This window comes from Rutidosis leptorrhynchoides, chromosome 6, assembly GCF_046630445.1.
Source record: "Rutidosis leptorrhynchoides isolate AG116_Rl617_1_P2 chromosome 6, CSIRO_AGI_Rlap_v1, whole genome shotgun sequence".
NCBI lineage: Eukaryota > Viridiplantae > Streptophyta > Magnoliopsida > Asterales > Asteraceae > Rutidosis > Rutidosis leptorrhynchoides.
Window position 1 is genome coordinate 102807316 of NC_092338.1, and position 14679 is coordinate 102821994.

Below are 14679 nucleotides of genomic sequence, written 5' to 3' on the forward strand. Positions count from 1 at the left end.
TGTGAAAACATATGCAGTGGTAGATTTACTTTTATCGATATCACCTGCATAATCTGAATCAACATACCCTTTGACAATAAATTTCGGTTCTCCATAACATAATGCAACATCTAAGGTTCCCTTGATGTATTTAAGGATCCTCTTTACCGCATTCCAATGCTCTTTACCAGGATTCGCCATGTACCGACTAACTACTCCCACTGCATGTGCAATGTCTGGTCTTGTACATATCATTGCGAACATTAAACTTCCCACTGCTGATGCATACGGTACGCGAGAAATCTCCTTCCTCTCGTCTTCACTGCCGGGACACATAACGGAGGATAACTTGAGATTAGTAGGAAGTGGGGCTGAGATTGGCTTACTATCTTGCATATTAAAGCTCTGCAAGACTTTCTTCAAATAATTCTTTTGAGAAAGCCAAATCTTCCTATTATCTCCGTCTCGGTGAATTTGCATCCCTAGAATCTTGTTTGCAGCACCCAAGTCTTTCATTTCAAACTCCCTAGCCAATTGAGCCTTCAGCTTATTAATACAATCTTTGTTGGGGCCTGCAACCAACATGTCGTCTACATATAACAGCAAAATGACAAAATCATTGTCCCCAAACCTCTTGAAATATGCACAAGGGTCTGCATAAAGTCTGTTATATTAGGCTCATTATGAAAGAATCAAATATCTTGTACCAACATCTCGGCTCCTGTTTGAGACCATACAGAGATTTCTTTAACCTGCAAACCAAGTTCTTTTTTTCTTGTAGTTCAAAACCTTCTGGTTGAAGCATATAAATTTCTTCTTCGAGATTTCCATGAAGAAATGCAGTTTTCACATCTAGCTGCTCTAGATGCAAATCAAATGTAGCACACATCTGTAGTGACCCGAACTTTTCCATGTTTATATATATTAATTGAGATTGATATTTACATGACTAAATATTTCCAACGTGTTAAGCAATCAAACTTGTTAAGACTTGATTAATTGAAATAGGTTTCATATAGACAATTGACCACCCAAGTTGACCGGTGATTCACGAACGTTAAAACTTGTAAAAACTATATGATGACATATATATGGTTATATATATAGTTAACATGATTTTATTATAAGTAAGTATCTCATTAGGTATTTTAACAATGAGTTATGTACATAAAAATGAGACTATTAAATTAAGAAACTCAAAAACGATATATATATAACGATTATCGTTATAACAACGTCTTACTAGGTACATATGAATCATATTAAGCTATTGATACACTTGGTTAATTATGTTAAATGATAAGTAAATATATCATTAAGTGTATTAACAATGAACTACATATGTAAAAATAAGACTACTAACTTAATGATTTCGAAACGAGACATATATGTAACGATTATTGTTGTAACGACATTTTACTGTATATATATCATACTAAGATATATTATATATCATAATATCATGATAATGTAACAATTTAACATCTCATTTGATATAATAAAAATGGGTTAACAACATTTAACAAGATCGTTAACCTAAAGGTTTCAAAACAACATTTACATGTAACGACTAACGATGACTTAACGACTCAGTTAAAATGTATATACATGTAGTGTTTTAATATGTATTCATAAACTTTTGAAAGACTTCAAGATACTTATCAAAATACTTCTACTTAACAAAAATGCTTACAATTACATCCTCGTTCAGTTTCATCAACAATTCTACTCGTATGCACCCGTATTCGTACTCGTACAATACACAGCTTTTAGATGTATGTACTATTGGTATATACACTCCAATAATCAGTTCTTAGCAGCCCATGTGAGTCACCTAACACATGTGGGAACCATCATTTAGCAACTAGCATGAAATGTGTAATGACCCGGAATTTTCTGACCAAATTATACTTATGAGATTAATATTTACATAAATTAAACCATACCAACATGATAAGCAATCCAAATTGTTGAGACTTGTGTTTTTGAAAAGAGTTTTACACAACGTTTGACCGTCCAATATGACCGATTATATCACGAACTATATAACATACGATAATTATACGTTTGTGTATATATATGTATTTATATATATTTAACATGATCTAAGGATGGTTTAACATCTCATTGTGTACTAATGACAATGAGTTATAAGTATATTTTGAAACTACTAACTTAAGTTTTCAAAATGATAACTATGCGTAACATTCTTTGATATATATTCTTATAATCTATAATGCTTATACATGTATCGTATATATAATGTATTTAATCACTTTTTAAGGACTTAAATACATAAAACAATATAAGTATATTCACAAAAGATAGCTATATTTGAATTCTAGTTCCGTTTCCTCAAGATTTCTATACGTATATCTAGGGTATATGTACTCGTACCATACCCAGCTTCTATATGTATTTACTATTGGTATATACACATCAAATCAACATCCTAATCAACATTATTACTGCCCTAGATATGAGGTAACTAGAATTTGTCAAGTAGTATGAATTATTAGTAAGAAAACAAAATTAGGAATCCTTTTCTTTCTTTATAAACTAAAAACGTTTTTATAAATGAACATCATTTCTTCACTCCATTTTCTCATACCTACACCCTCATTTCTCTCTAAAAATACTCCTAACTTCATACTTGATCATCTCCAAGCATTTTCCCCATCATTTAGCTTCAATTACAAGCCTTAAACACCATAAGAAAACTCTTTCAAGAACATATCAAAATAACCACCCATTTGAAGAAGTTTACTTCCAACCTTTTGATCTAACTCCATCACTCTTTGATTCCAAGATTATTTCTTATCTTTTGCAGTAACTTTGTCCAAGTAACTTGAGGTAGTAACCTTGTTCATAATCTTATTCAATTCATATTCATATAGCTATCTTATTTTGTGGTATAAAATTTTAACAACAAGAACATAGTTTGAATGATTTCAAACTTGTTCGCAAACTAAATAGATCCTTCTAACTTGACTTTTAAAACACTTCAAGACCTGTAATATATCATAATGATATGCTAACCTAACAAGATATAACTTGGTTTTACAAAGAACATCTTAAAAACTGAATCTACGTCGTCGGAGTGCAACCGGGGGCTGTTTTGGGTTGGATAATTAAAAACCATCTTGAACTTTGAATTGGAAGTTCATGTTCTGGAAAAATGATATTTCTTATGAATATGTTAACACATAAAAATTTCATGGTTTAACTCAAAGTGTAAGTATTTTTAGAAAAATGATCATTAAATGTTGTTTTTATGATGGAAAATGATCACTTTCATAAGTTTCACCAAAGTTTGACCTATAACCTATGATTTCGAATACAAACTAAGGTATTTTCAGTTCATATTCTTAAAATTTGACTCGATCCAAGGAAGTGGCAAGTTGAACCAACAAAAACGGAGTTGTAATGAAGAAACTACGACTAAAACAAGATTGGGTATCCGAAGCTAGTTTAGCTACGAAAATATTTGGAGAAAAAGTAAATTAATCATATCTTTTCTAATTAATATGATATTTTATATATAATTACTTATGATTTGATTTTGTATATTTCAGGACCACCCGTAAACAACACGAGAAGATTAATCATAAGACCTCATGATTGTACGCAACACGTCATTTGACAACACGGTACTTTATGTACGCAACACGTCATTTGACAACATGGTACCATGTGTCGAGATTAATTCTGATCAATACGAATACGATGGGGTCTTTATTTATTTTATTTAAGTAACTAATTGTGGACCACTAACATCGGACTCCTAACTGCGGACTAAGAAAATATTAAAAGTATTAAAAGTATATATATATATATATATATATATATATATATATATATATATATATATATATATATATATATATATATATATATATATGTAACGATTACTTAAAAAGAAAATATGTTGATATATTATATATATGGTTAGGTTCGTGATATCTATCGGAGACCAAGTCGAATTAAATACCTTCAAGGCAAAAGTGAGTTTCATTTGCTCCCTTTTTAATTGCTTTTGCAATATATATTTTTGGGCTGAGAATACATGCGCTGCTTTTATAAATGTTTACAAAATAGACACAAGTACTTAAAAATATATTCTACGTTGAGTTGTACCACTGGCATATTTCCCTGTAGCTTGGTAACTACTATTTACATGGGTATTGTAAACGCGAATCCTGTTGATAGATCTATCGGGCCTGACAACCCCAACCGGACTGGACGACCAGTATTCAACGGTTGCACAGTAATTCGTTTTGGTGACTACACTTGGTACGGTGTAGTGAGATTTTATAATAAAGGGAATATGCGACGTTGATTAAATGTTAAGTATGGTTACCAAGTGCTCAACCACTTAGAATGCTTTACATACACTTGCGAGTGTATTATGTTTATGATTATGAAATCTTGTAGTCTATTAACATATTGAAATGATTGTTATGATAAACCTATGAACTCACCAACCTTTTGGTTGACACTTTAAAGCATGTTTATTCTCAGATACGAATTAAGTCTTCCGCTGTGCATTTGCTCAATATAAGGGCATTACTTGGAGCCGCTCATCGTAATGGGACCAAATGTGGTTGACTTCGTCTAGGTGGATTAGGACGGGTCCTTTCAGTTGGTATCAGAGCGGTGGTCGTAGCGAACCAGGTCTTGCATTAGTGTGTCTAACTAGTAGTTGTTAGGATGCATTAATGAGTCTGGACTTCGACCGTGTCTACATGTCAAAAGTTTTGCTTATCATTTCTAGTCGGAAATCATCTGCTTATCATCCTTAGGAAATTACCTGCTTATCATTCATAAGTCTAGACCCGTTTTACTGCATTTACTGCATTGATAGTGTATAGACGAATTCTTATCTTAGCATATCTGTTATTGCGAACTTTGACTGATATCTTTTCAAAGATTCTCCGTAATTTACGGGATTTTGGTATTATATATACATATGTAAATTATGTATTGAAGAGTACCAAATCTAACTCCTATAATCTATTCCATACCAAAAATTCATTTTCCCCATTATACAAGATGGATTCCGCATCTAGTTCGAATTCTTCAGATTCCGACAGTTATGCCGATATGGATTTCCATTCGGGCTCCGAAAGCAGCGTCACCGGAATGGATCAACCAATTTCCCATCATCTATTCTGGATGAATTGGGGATGGGTTCGTAATATACTAAATCACTGGAGACAAGAAGAAGGTGATCCATTCCATCCACCAAATTTCCCTCTTGGCGATGAACCTGAAGCACTTATCGGCGAACCTATTCGAAACACCATTTTCTCTCTCATTTCTAGAGTATCTCATCACGATTATATACTATCCCATATTACAAATCTTGTTCATTCGCTCGCTCCAACCGCCAATCATCCCGGTGTACTAGCAGAAGTTAACGAACTTCGCACTCGCGTGACGGCTTTGGAGAACATGGTGCGAAGGTTGCAAACACCAGCAGCATAATCAACACCACCATCAATAACATCAACAATACCATCATCACCACTAACAAACAACATTCGCATCACACGTCTCGACATCATAATCTGTCCCACAAACATCAACATCATACGCACCATAGATACCAAGGAGTACCAACAATAATGAACGATGAAGTATTGATCCATAACTTCATTGATATTCTGCGAAGAATATGTGGTTTCAAAAAGTTTTAGAGATTTCTTATTCTAGCTCAAACCGAAAAGCAAATGAGATTAATATCATATTAACTCATTAAATTCATGATTTCATCTGAAGAAAATATATATGTATATATGTTTTCATAAAGATTGTAATTAAAAGTTCTTTTGTACAAAATATTAATGGTGAAATTTTTTTTTAACGGGTAGGTAATACCCGAGGAATAATTAGATTTCATCTTAATAAGTTACATTGTACATTCGTCGAAGCTGATTCAACAGTCATTTACTATCCTACTTACAACCACCGATATACGTATCCGTTCACCGCAGAATAACCATTTTCATTCAATTTCATATTTGAATTTTGACTTCCAAGAATCCAACAAGTGGCATATGAAGAAAACATATGACAAAATAAAATCTGTTAGAAACAAACAAATTAACTATGAAAAATTTTGTTAAGAATCCACGCTAACTGTTCCTAGCTAATTGATTACATTTTATTTATCGCAGTTTATTTATCGCAATTTAATTATCGCACTTTTATTTATCGTCATTTAATTTCTGTAATTATTTTACTCACTTTAAATATCGGGACACGTATACAATGTTTTGACATATCATATCGACGCATCTATATATATTATTTGGAATCACCATAGACACTCTATATGCAGTAATGATCGAGTTCTCTATACAGGGTTGAGGTTGATTCTACAATAATATATATAGTTTGAGTTGTGATCGAGTCTGAGAGGTATACGGGTCACGACACGTATTAATTAATTCGTATATTATATATTAAAATATATATGAATTATTGGACTGTTACTGTGGACTATCGACTGTGGACTAATGACATTGGACAATTAAAATGAATTAAAATATTGATTATAACATATGAAACTAAACATTTCTTCAAGATTGCCACTTGATTTCATCTTAAACCTCATTGTATCTCGACGATTACAATCAGCGTTCAAATCTATCATGATTCTTAAAAACACCTCAATCGAGAGGATAAACCAACCGCACTTCATCTACGGAAGAAAGATTGATGCATATAGTTATGCACCTAAAAAACCCTCGGAAACTGAGTAAACGTTTGACACGTATCTGTTCTAGTTCTTTGACATTGTTATTACCGAAGATCGTTTTGCAATCCCTTTCCAAAGTAGCTAATTTTGTCACAGCTCCAGCAAGTCAACTCCGACTTTTCATCCGAAACAACTTTATTATAACCGCGATATATATGCGTACTCTTTATTGTTACTGGGGAACCTTTTATATTCCACAATATTAGCATCAGCGATTAATCATTCTAAAAACACAATTCTCCTGAAACTACCTCGGTTTGATAACCGATGACCTAGATCAGTTAACCTTGAAAATGCTGACGAAGCAGCATGTTGTAGATGATCTTACTGGCAAAAAGTTTGATGATAAAGAAAGGAGTGTTAGGAACGCTCGATAGAAAATTTAGTACCGAAAAGTGGATTATGTGAAACTATGAAGAAAGCCGTGGACAAATCACAAAGAATAAGTTTGCCTTCAAAGAATCCAAATGATTCTGTGCCTGCTGAAATCATTAGCAAACATCTTATTTCTCATTCTAAACCTTCACAGACAAATCTTCTTCATCATCCGTTGATATTAGAAATTCTAAGATATTCTCGTATGTTCTATTATAAATATCCTCCATATTTCTGGCGATATTTTCACAACTATTCTTATCTGAGATCATTTATCTCCCCGTAATATCTGCAACATAAAAGAAACTGTGTGAGTTTCTAAATTCTGAAACTTTCAAGTTTAAAATATGAATGTTTTGAAGTAGTGTTGGAAACTGAAGCATGGATTAGTATAATATAATGACACTTGATCAATGTCATTATATTACAGTAAGTCATACTGAGTTTCTAATGAAGCATGATGATTCACAGTACCGTCATCATGTGCCATTTACACGACTCTTAAATTCTATCTAATCTCTAAACATATCAAGAGAATATTTTTCTGGATGACTCGGTCTTTTCCAGGGTATTCTGGTAATTTAACAAATCAAAATCGTTCTATTACCATTTTCTTCTTAGAGCATTAGCTATGTTCATTCTGAATTTCATATCTACGAATTCCGGATCATTACTCGCTTGACTCGAAGTCGGGAAGAGAAAACGAAAGCATGAAGCTCCAAAAAATAATGAAGAATATAAACTTCGATAGTAACCCCGAAATTACAAACTGTGTATATCGATGCAGATAGCAATATAGAGACACGGGAGAATTAGAAACACTATAAACACAAGAGTATAGTAAAAGTAAATAGATTCTTCTAGTGGTAGATGAAAAAGAAGAATGACAGATATAAAAGTTAGGAGTATATGAAGAATCAGGACTGGATGGAGCATATTGATGAATGCTTTAAAGTAAGAATCAAGGGAGAAAGAATAGAAGGTGTGAGTAGTGGAAAATAAGGAAACGAAGGGGTGAATTTATAGTGAAATATCCGACAGAGCAATCGAAACAGATTATTGCATATAATCAAAGAAGATCCTGATTTCCTTAATCACCAAAGAACCAAATCTTATTACGTTAGATTCTCTTTAAATCCCTTAAATCCCGAAAATCAATCATAACTACGTCATCGGTTAAGACGAATATATTTTACTCATCTCACTCTTTTACGATAGTCTCATTTATATTCTTCGCACAATCGAATCGTTTTATCTACATTACTCAATGATGATAAAACTCCATTATCACCTTATATTTGTCATGAAAACCTTCTTATTGTTATCCATAACAACCTCTATCAAATTTCGGGGACGAAATTTCTTTAACGGGTAGGTACTGTAATGACCCAGAATTTTCTGACCAAATTATACTTATGAGATTAATATTTACATAAATTAAACCATACCAACATGATAAGCAATCCAAATTGTTGAGACTTGTGTTTTTGAAAAGAGTTTTACACAACGTTTGACCGTCCAATATGACCGATTATATCACGAACTATATAACATACGATAATTATACGTTTGTGTATATATATGTATTTATATATATTTAACATGATCTAAGGATGGTTTAACATCTCATTGTGTACTAATGACAATGAGTTATAAGTATATTTTGAAACTACTAACTTAAGTTTTCAAAACGATAACTATGCGTAACATTCTTTGATATATATTCTTATAATCTATAATGCTTATACATGTATCGTATATATAATGTATTTAATCACTTTTTAAGGACTTAAATACATAAAACAATATAAGTATATTCACAAAAGATAGCTATATTTGAATTCTAGTTCCGTTTCCTCAAGATTTCTATACGTATATCTAGGGTATATGTACCCGTACCATACCCAGCTTCTATATGTATTTACTATTGGTATATACACATCAAATCAACATCCTAATCAACATTATTACTGCCCTAGATATGAGGTAACTAGAATTTGTCAAGTAGTATGAATTATTAGTAAGAAAACAAAATTAGGAATCCTTTTCTTTCTTTATAAACTAAAAACGTTTTTATAAATGAACATCATTTCTTCACTCCATTTTCTCATACCTACACCCTCATTTCTCTCTAAAAATACTCCTAACTTCATACTTGATCATCTCCAAGCATTTTCCCCATCATTTAGCTTCAATTACAAGCCTTAAACACCATAAGAAAACTCTTTCAAGAACATATCAAAATAACCACCCATTTGAAGAAGTTTACTTCCAACCTTTTGATCTAACTCCACCACTCTTTGATTCCAAGATTATTTCTTATCTTTTGCAGTAACTTTGTCCAAGTAACTTGAGGTAGTAACCTTGTTCATAATCTTATTCAATTCATATTCATATAGCTATCTTATTTTGTGGTATAAAATTTTAACAACAAGAACATAGTTTGAATGATTTCAAACTTGTTCGCAAACTAAATAGATCCTTCTAACTTGACTTTTAAAACACTTCAAGACCTGTAATATATCATAATGATATGCTAACCTAACAAGATATAACTTGGTTTTACAAAGAACATCTTAAAAACTGAATCTACGTCGTCGGAGTGCAATCGGGGGCTGTTTTGGGTTGGATAATTAAAAACCATCTTGAACTTTGAATTGGAAGTTCATGTTCTGGAAAAATGATATTTCTTATGAATATGTTAACACATAAAAATTTCATGGTTTAACTCAAAGTGTAAGTATTTTTAGAAAAATTATCATTAAATGTTGTTTTTATGATGGAAAATGATCACTTTCATAAGTTTCACCAAAGTTTGACCTATAACCTATGATTTCGAATACAAACTAAGGTATTTTCAGTTCATATTCTTAAAATTTGACTCGATCCAAGGAAGTGGCAAGTTGAACCAACAAAAACGGAGTTGTAATGAAGAAACTACGACTAAAACAAGATTGGGTATCCGAAGCTAGTTTAGCTACGAAAATATTTGGAGAAAAAGTAAATTAATCATATCTTTTCTAATTAATATGATATTTTATATATAATTACTTATGATTTGATTTTGTATATTTCAGGACCACCCGTAAACAACACGAGAAGATTAATCATAAGACCTCATGATTGTACGCAACACGTCATTTGACAACACGGTACTTTATGTACGCAACACGTCATTTGACAACATGGTACCATGGGTCGAGATTAATTCTGATCAATACGAATACGATGGGGTCTTTATTTATTTTATTTAAGTAACTAATTGTGGACCACTAACATCGGACTCCTAACTGCGGACTAAGAAAATATTAAAAGTATTAAAAGTATATATATATATATATATATATATATATATATATGTAACGATTACTTAAAAAGAAAATATGTTGATATATTATATATATGGTTAGGTTCGTGATATCTATCGGAGACCAAGTCGAATTAAATACCTTCAAGGCAAAAGTGAGTTTCATTTGCTCCCTTTTTAATTGCTTTTGCAATATATATTTTTGGGCTGAGAATACATGCGCTGCTTTTATAAATGTTTACAAAATAGACACAAGTACTTAAAAATATATTCTACGTTGAGTTGTACCACTGGCATATTTCCCTGTAGCTTGGTAACTACTATTTACATGGGTATTGTAAACGCGAATCCTGTTGATAGATCTATCGGGCCTGACAACCCCAACCGGACTGGACGACCAGTATTCAACGGTTGCACAGTAATTCGTTTTGGTGACTACACTTGGTACGGTGTAGTGAGATTTTATAATAAAGGGAATATGCGACGTTGATTAAATGTTAAGTATGGTTACCAAGTGCTCAACCACTTAGAATGCTTTACATACACTTGCGAGTGTATTATGTTTATGATTATGAAATCTTGTAGTCTATTAACATATTGAAATGATTGTTATGATAAACCTATGAACTCACCAACCTTTTGGTTGACACTTTAAAGCATGTTTATTCTCAGGTACGAATTAAGTCTTCCGCTGTGCATTTGCTCAATATAAGGGCATTACTTGGAGCCGCTCATCGTAATGGGACCAAATGTGGTTGACTTCTTCCAGGTGGATTAGGACGGGTCCTTTCAAAATGTCTCATAAAATTACAAAAATATGAGTAATCATTCATGACTTATTTACATGAAAACAAAATTACATATCCTTTATATCTAATCCATATACCAACGACCAAAAACACCTACAAACACTTTTATTCTTCAATTTTATTCATCTAATTGATCTCTCTCAAGTTCCATCTTCAAGTTCTAAGTGTTCTTCATAAATTCCATAAGTATAGTTTCATAAAAATCAAGAATACTTCCAAGTTTGCAAGTCTACTTCCAAGCTTTCTAATCCATTCCAAGTAATCATCTAAGATCAAGTAACCTTTGTTATTTACAGTAGGTTATCTTTTTAATTCAAGGTAATATTCATATTCAAACTTTGATTCAATTTCTACAACTATAACAATCTTATTTCGAGTGAAAATCTTACTTGAACTGTTTTCGTGTTATGATTCTGTTTCAAGAACTTTCAAGCCATCCAAGGATCCTTTGAAGCTAGATCCATTTTTCTCATTTTCAGTAGTTTTATCCAGAAAACTTGAGGTAGTAATGATGTTCATAACATCATTCGATTCATACATATAAAGCTATCTTATTCGAAGGTTTAAACTTGTAATCACTAGAACATAGTTTAGTTAATTCTAAACTTGTTCGCAAACAAAAGTTAATCCTTCTAACTTGAATTTTAAAATCAACTAAACACATGTTCTATATCTATATGATATGATAACTTAATGATTTAAAACCTGGAAACACGATGAACACCATAAAATCGGATATACGTCGTCGTAGTGAAACCGGGGGCTGTTTTGGTTTGGATAATTAAAAACTATGATAAACTTTGATTTAAAAGTTGTTCTTATGGGAAAATGATTTTTCATATGAACATGAAACTATATCCAAAAATCAAGGTTAAACTCAAAGTGGAAGTATGTTTTCTAAAATGGTCATCTAGACGTCGTTCTTTCGACTGAAATGACTACCTTTACAAAAATGACTTGTAACTTATATTTCAAACTATAAACCTATACTTTTTCTGTTTAGATTCATAAAATAGAGTTCAATATGAAACCAAAGCAATTTTATTCACTCAAAACGGATTTAAAATGAAGAAGTTATGGGTAAAACAAGATTGGATATTTTTGATCTTCTTAGCTACGGGAAATGTTTAACAAATCTATACAAATCATATCCTAGCTAACTTATATTGTATTATACATGTATTCTAATATATTATGTAATCTTGGGATACCATAGACACGTATGCAAATGTTTTGACATATCATATCGACTCATGTATATATATTATTTGGAACAACCATAGACACTCTATATGCAGTAATGTTGGAGTTAGCTATACAGGGTTGAGGTTGATTCCAAAAATATATATACTTTGAGTTGTGATCTAGCCTGAGACGTGTATACACTGGGTCATGGATTGATTCAAGATAATATATATCGATTTATTTCTTTACATCTAACTGTGGACAACTAGTTGTAGGTTACTAACGAGGACAGCTGACTTAATACACTCAAATCCTTAAAACATAATAAAAATGGTTGTAATTATATTTTGATCATACTTTTATATATATGTACATATTTGTATAGGTTCGTGAATCGATCCGTGACCAAGCCTTATTTCCGAGGAAGGAAATATCTGTGAAAGTGAGTTATAGTCCCACTTTTAAAATCTAATATTTTTGGGATGAGAATACATGCAGATTTTATAAATGATTTACAAAATAGACACAAGTACGTGAAACTACATTCTATGGTTGAATTATCAAAATCGAATATGCCCCTTTTTATTAAGTCTGGTAATCTAAGAATTAGGGAACAGACACCCTAATTGACGCGAATCCTAAAGATAGATTTATTGGGCCTAACAAACCCCATCCAAAGTACCAGATGCTTTAGTACTTCGAAATTTATATCATATCCGAAGGGTGTCCTAGAATGATGGGGATATTCTTATATATGCATCTTGTTAATGTCGGTTACCAGGTGTTCACCATATAAATGATTTTTATCTCTATGTATGGGATGTGTATTGAAATATGAAATCTTGTGGTCTATTGTTACGATTTGATATATATAGGTTAAACCTATAACTCACCAACATTTTTGTTGACGTTTAAAGCATGTTTATTCTCATGTGAATACTAAAAGCTTCCGCTATTGTATACTAAAATAAGGACAAGATTTGGAGTCCATGTTTGTATGATATTGTGTAAAAACTGCATTCAAGAAACATATGTCGATGTAATATATTTCTATTGTAAACCATTATGTAATGGTCGTGTGTAAACAGTATATTTTAGATTATCATTATTTGATAATCTACGTAATATTTTTAAAACCTTTATTGATAAAATAAAGGTTATGGTTGTTTTAAAAATGAATGCAGTCTTTGAAAAACGTCTCATATAGAGGTCAAAACCTAGCAACGAAATCAATTAATATGGAACGTTTATAATCAATATGAACGGGACATTTCAGTTGGTATCCGAGCGTTGGTCTTAAAGAACCAGAAAATTTGCATTAGTGTGTCTTATCGAGTTTGTTAGGATGCATTAGTGAGTCTGGACTTCGACCGTGTTTTCTTTAAAAATGATTGCTTAACATTTTTGTTGGAAACTATATATTATTAACATGTAAATATTATGTGATATATTAATCTCTTAACATGTTTGACATTGTGTGATAAATGTCTGCCTCTAGCACAAATCCCATTGACTTACCTAATAATAACGAAGAGTCGAATATATATTGTGACAACCCGGAAATTTCCAACCAAATTTAAACTTTAATCTTTATATGTTTCCGACACCGGAAATTTCCAACCAAATTTAAACTTTAATCTTTATATGTTTCCGACACGATAAGCAATATTTGTTAAGTTAAATTTCAAGAATTTTAAACTATGTTCATACATTCATTCAACCTCGACCAAGTTCCAACGATTCACGAATCATTAAACGAATATGATTATATATGTATATGTGTATATATATTATAACTTGAAACGTAAACAAAATATTAGATTAAATACTTTATATGATTGTATCTGTTTCAAAATGTTTATCAATGGAATTAGAAGATAAGATCAAATGATTGAATTATCAGATATATTGAATTATGATTACAAGTCTCTGTTGAAAGGCACACGTTGATTTGAGAAATCTTTTCATTTTAACAATATTCGGAAAATGGTAAAGTGATTTATAAATAAGAACAAATTGTCAATCATTGAGAACTAGATAAAGGATAGTGGAAGATTGAATCTCATAAAGACTCGATTGATCTATTTAGTTTCAAACGTACAAAAACGTTTTCAGTTTAAAAAGAACTTTATTATTAAAACGTATATAACTTTTATAAATATCTAGAACCACTTTTGACAACTCATTACTTAACTAGTATGATAAAGATAACGATATTTATATTTTATTTTATTAAATATATATAACAATTTAAATTAATA